Raw genomic sequence first — 6,000 nt, 5'->3', positions numbered from 1 at the left:
TCTCTCTCTCTCTCTCTCTCTCTCTCTCTCTCTCTCTCTCGCAGCGAACTGCAACTCGTACCATATCGCTTTGCCGGTGAAACAAGGTGGACTCTAATGAATAACGAATGAGGGAGGAAGACCGAGCGAAGTGGAAGAGTAAAAGATTAGCTTCTGGCGATATTCCTTCCATCGCATCTATCTTCTTTATTGCAAATTCGACTAGTCGACGTGACGCCGCGCACTCTACGCGCCGTCGCCGCCGCCCCGGGAACAATAAATGACTCCTACGGAATTCCATCCGGCGCCCAACGCACACGCTCGCACAGGCGCGGATCTCGCGATAAATGACTCAGATAAAATGAATCGTGGAAACTGCTCAAGGTCGTACCGAGGTGCCGCACTGCGCTCGGTTCGATGCACCAGTGTATATCGATTGTTCCTCGCGACTCTTTCAATCATTAGAGTTCCAATATTTGCAGTCCATCGCGCATGAAAATCCAGGTTGCTGATTCTCATACAACATACGGCTACATTTATCAGATACGATAAAGAAAGTACGCAACTTTTTCAAAGTAAATATATTTATTTAAATATTTTATTAATTATATTAATTATATTAGAAATGTATTACGTAAACCAAAAGACATTGCGTTCGTGTCATCGTCAAGTTACTGCAAATAGAGTAATCAATCTTTTGGCGAAGTGTCGCGAAATAACAAAATCACAAAAAAAAAAGACACAAATCCGCGAAACTGGCGAAGTTAAACGAAGGGTGAGTCGAGTATCCGAGACTTGAATACCCGTGGACACGGGATATCGTTGGATGAAAAGGAACGCGCTCGTTACTGACGAAGGGGGTAAACGGGTGGAAACGGCGATCGGCGGAAACAAGATCCGAGCGCAGGAGATTAGTTTCCAGGGGATACCGACCTCCACACCCCTCCACCCACGCGACTTTTTCCATCTCCGGCGATCCGCGAGACGTTCGAATTTCCGTCGTAGTCAGCCATGCGACGCACGCGGAGTTTCCCCCCTATCGGCGGGAGTATGTGTTTCCTGCAGGATGTTGTATCCTTAATGTGTTTACCTTGGCTCCTGACCCTGATCGAACCCTCGCGTGTCTTCCCTCCTGCGAGCGCTTGGAATATCCACTTAAAGAACAGCCCCGTGCGCCTCGTGCGCTTAGCCCGGCAGTTAGGCGAATACAAATTGCGCGGTGTGCAATGTTAATGGATTGTCGCGACTTAGAGGCGAACGATCCCAGAAGCATATGCTAAAACATGGAACCGTGCTAATAAATTAGACTTGTTAGTTCCACGTGATGACAAAAGATAATAGATTAGTTAGATTAGTTTACTTTATTTCAAATAATTGTAAAGATTGTTCAACGTTAAATATGTTTTTCTATATTAATATAAATCTTATTTGATCTTATATTTGGAAGATATCGCACGTTATATATTATTGACAACGAAATCATATTCTTCAATTTCAAGTGAATTTTATTTTAATAGACTCTTTGAAACTTAGCTCAAATAAAAGTATATGCTATTGGAAGTTGAAAGTTGCGACAAATAATCCTCCCTTGGCATTTTCGCTAAGTAAAACTCGATTTCAAATTCGTCAAAGAATCTACCATTAAAATTTAAAAATTCGCCGAATTGTGGAATACCTCGTACGTAATATTTGGGTGTGATCTCCAAAATTCAAACTTTGCTAACCGTTTACGTTATTGACAGAGCAGGATTGTACGAAACGCAGTTACTCGCGCGCGTTCATTTCAAATTCAATTTGGCGTCGCATCAGTCTGCGATACACAACGTCAATCCCTATGCTAATTTAATTTTCCGGGTATAGTATATATGCCTTTAGATGAGACTTTCCACCTCGAAGTGACACACATGTATATTTAACTTCAAATAATGTCTTTCGGCATATTTCTAAACATTGCATTTAATTAGGAAAAAATTAATGCGAGTGTTCAGCCAATAACCGCGATCAATTATTTGACAACTGAAATTTTCGACGAGATAGCTATAGGTCCTTAGAGATTTCTGCTTAGAGACAGCTGAGGATAACACAGCAAATGAAATCGCACTCTGCTTTAATGACCCAAGATAGTCGTTCATATGCCAAACACGGTATTCTACTTAGCACCATCAATGCGGGAAGCCCTACCCGTAGATGAAGCTTCACTTCTGAAGAAGCATCCATAAACTATCTTCCTCGTTGCCGTACTCTCATCCAGAGTGGAGAGCCATCTCCCACGGGACAAGACAGGAGAACCGGCCCGCCCTTTTTCCTAAATTCTTCCTTCCGTGATCTCGACGGCAAATTGATAGATCGCCCTGTGACCCGGCCGTGATCTCGCGCGGTTGCATGTGGGAGATACGTCACGTGATTTGATGGATTCGACCGCGATTTTATCATATGAAAGGACAAACTATGTAATAAAAGATAAAATAAATGATATTTGCACGCGCGTTTGCACGCTAGCATCGTTCACAAGTCTCCGCGCCTTACAAAATTTCCATGCCTTGAAAGTTATAGGAAACTTTTATACGCGGGTACTTCTCGAAGATATGTAAAAAGACTGAAGAAAGATTGCCGTGGAGGAAATGCGACACGTGACAGCTCTATGAATATATCTCCAGCGGAATTAAGTGTGTGAAAGCAATAAAGAAATAATATTTTGTTTTTTTTTCCAAGTAATTTTAAACAGAACGAAAAGGGATTTATTTTGCGAGAAGCTTTACTAGAGACAGATATTTAACGTCAAGAATTCGGAAAATGTGAAGAATGGTTGGCGCTTCACTTCTCGTTTAGAATCAAAATAAGACATATTTTAAATAAGTAGATGCTGTATTTCTCCGGGGAGAAAAATATGCACTTAATATATGTATATTATTCGCTCTCATTCTCTCGTGCGCGTGTATTAGAGTTTGCCCCGTAGATGCGGCACATCAATTTAAGCAGCGCGAACGTACACGACGCTGCAAAACCACGTGTAGAGCGCGGTGCAATTACACGTTCGCTCGCGCGCCGCTAACTTTTCGCCGCTTCGAACTTTAATGCACGTCGAAACGAAGATGCGGCATGCCGTGAAATGAAATCTACGGCGGCAGCGGCGGCGGTCGTGCGGGGAGGTATATATACGTGGGTCGTCTATACGCAGGAAGTCCCCACGTAATCCTGGTAACGTAATGCAACGGGGCTTGTGCCATAGCTGCGCGGCGCACAACCTGATTATGTCCATTTGTTGCCCACTCGAAACCCCCGGGCGATATCGCGGAACTTAATCCACCTGAGTTAGTTGCGCGTGCTCGTTCCTCGTGGGATCGTCTAAGATTTATCTTCTTGTGAAATATTTTCTCCCGGCTTTCCAACGCACCAACCGAGTCTCTCTCCAGGCTCTCCTCCACGGTGGAGACGAGGCGAGGTGCACGCGCGCGCGCGCGACAGAGAATACACGCTTTTCTCGGCACGCTCATAGTCCCACTGTTCGCTCTCGCTCCTTCGGCTATATCCCGAAGCCGTTCCCGTTTTACGTGTGCGGCATTCCCGCGGGTACAGACCCGGATAGCTGCGACTGATAAACCGACGTATAAATATCCCCGACAACTTTGCATCCCCGACTACCTCGCGACGCGTTACACGGTGGGGACGGGGGAAAGGGGCTGGTAATAAAGAAAATTCGCGATTTTCCGGCTGGCCGCGCGCGTCCATTTCGCGAGCGAGTGATTTAATTGGCTGGAACTGAGAACTAATCGTTCACTGGAGTTTGTAATGAAAAGGGTTCCCTATTAGTGAAATCGTTCGTATATTATTTTTACGATGAATCAAGTGAGAATTTCGATGTCGTTGAGAGAGGTCAACGCGCGTTTGCGTCCCGAACTGACGGCGTTTATATGATAGAGCACATTTCTATCCAGAAAATCTAATTACTTACGCTACTGTTTGACATGAAAATTAGATATAAATTACGAGTGATATTTATATCTTTAGGTTTTAGCTTTAGGAGATTATACGCTTTACTTGATTACGTGAGTAAGAGGCAGTTTCATTATCTCATGGAACTCTCAGAATATGATAATACCATTGAACACGTTCTCTTTTTGAAGAATAAAATGTACCTTACAAATGCAGGATACGCGTAACACAATGCCATTAAGTAGCGAAAGCGACGAATTTCGGGGCGTCTTAAAGTGCAAGTGGTAAAGCGTTTATTTAGTCAGACACGACTCTCCACTTTAGCCGGGATTAATGTCTGATAATAAAATGGAGTACAGAGGGATTAATTCGATTTCGCGGATGTTTCGCTTAATACACGGCCGACTGTCATTATCAGTTTCTCTGCCGGGTGTTAGTCTTTCCTCCGTAAGACCCGGGGCACGAAGTAGAAAGTTACTTAATCTTCTTACTACGCTTACCCTCGAGCCCGCCCGACGCCGCCTTAAACTTCGACTACCAGCATTTCAATGTATACGTATATTCACGAAATGCTAAGCTATCGCTAAACCGTATCACGGGCATTCGCGTCTTGCTCGACGCTGTACTTGCACACACACACACACAAGAAAGTAGAGTGTATAGTCCATTAAGATTTTTCCAATTTCATTAAGACCTTATTTTGCAATTGACAGATGATGTGAATCTGTACGCGAATAAATAATAAAAATCTATGCATTTATATTATAAAATGTCTAACAATTGCAGACAAGTAGTTTTGTCTTCAATAAATTTCAAAATGTTGTTAAAATAATAATATTTATATATTATAAGATATTATAACAGAGATGTAACGTTTAATATATTTTTCGAAAGTGAATAGGACTACTCTATTACGGGTAATCAAGAAATTAAATGTAGACTTTCAACTGTCAAAGAGCTGAGAGCACAAAAGCAGTAGTAGAACTCTCTGCAGAGTCAGACCATTTAGAGTCAGAGTGGTTCCCATTTGCTACTACAGTTAGAACTTTCCTGGCCCCCGGTACACAATGCGTAATGTGAGGATGTCTGAAAACAGCACCGTATAGAAATAGCAGCAAAAATATTTCTCGACAAAAGTTACCGCATATAACTATTTAAGTTTAAATAGAAATAGCTGCCGAGAGTGTTATATATTTTAACTAAAATCTAAATCTAGTGCTTAACCAAAAACGTGTTAATAGCGAGTAACACAGTTCAAGAGCAGACAAAATTTTTCAATATTTTACGTCAAATCGCGACAAGTATTTACGCTCGCAGCATGCTGTCATACGGATTTGTAAAACATTCTATCCTCTCCGCTTTTTTCCTCTTCGCTCCTGTTTCCATTTTCCTGTCTTTTACCTGCATTTCACGTGCTTCTCTTCTCCATCCGAGTGTACAGCACTACGGATCTGAATATCTTGCTTCTTTAAAGGGAGGAGGGTCTTATCGCGGAGCAAACGTGACCACGGTTGCGCCGTAGCGCGACGTCGAATACGACGGTACGTACTTATTCGTACGTTACCTATGTACGTACGGTATATCCGACAGAGCTTGTTCGCGAGCGTGATATCGAATTGCGTAGTCATACGTGAAGGCAGACGGATGACGCATCCGATCGCCCGAGGAAATTCAGAGATCCTTATGTATCTACACGAGATTTTTCGGGCTGGGGGTTGACAAGGGGACGTCGCGCGGGGGACGGGGGTGCGCGACTACACGCGTGAGTGCCCAAGAGGAATTTTCAGACCGTGATACACTGAGAAAGAGGATGTGCGCCGAGAAGCGGAGTAGGATGGGGGGGGGGGGTATACCTGGCATCGACGGGATCCGTATTATAAATCCGTTCGCGGAATCCCCGTGGTTATTTCGCGGTAGATATTCCCCGAGATACGATTTCGCCGTATGAGAAATATGCCGATAATAATCGTCGTATTAGATCTCAATCCTGCCACGCCGACATCATATGCGTCGACGTATGTGTGCGCTCGTGATATATTTCGCTCTTCCCGCCGTTCTCCTCAATTTTAATCTTTAAATCTCTATATA

At 43.5% G+C, this 6,000-nt stretch overlaps 1 protein-coding gene across 1 annotated transcript in view; it reads left to right on the top strand.

Moving 5' to 3' along the window:
- LOC112464380 (tyrosine-protein kinase Drl-like) overlaps positions 1 to 6,000 on the top strand; it is a 70,701-nt gene that overhangs the window by 16,283 nt on the left and 48,418 nt on the right. The window lies entirely within an intron of this gene.

The sequence above is a fragment of the Temnothorax curvispinosus genome, unplaced genomic scaffold, assembly GCF_003070985.1.
Source record: "Temnothorax curvispinosus isolate PA1 unplaced genomic scaffold, ASM307098v1 QBEX01014187.1, whole genome shotgun sequence".
Classification (NCBI taxonomy): Eukaryota; Metazoa; Arthropoda; class Insecta; order Hymenoptera; family Formicidae; genus Temnothorax; species Temnothorax curvispinosus.
Note: the sequence above shows the minus strand (reverse complement) of the source record. Positions and strands in the feature narration are given on the sequence as shown.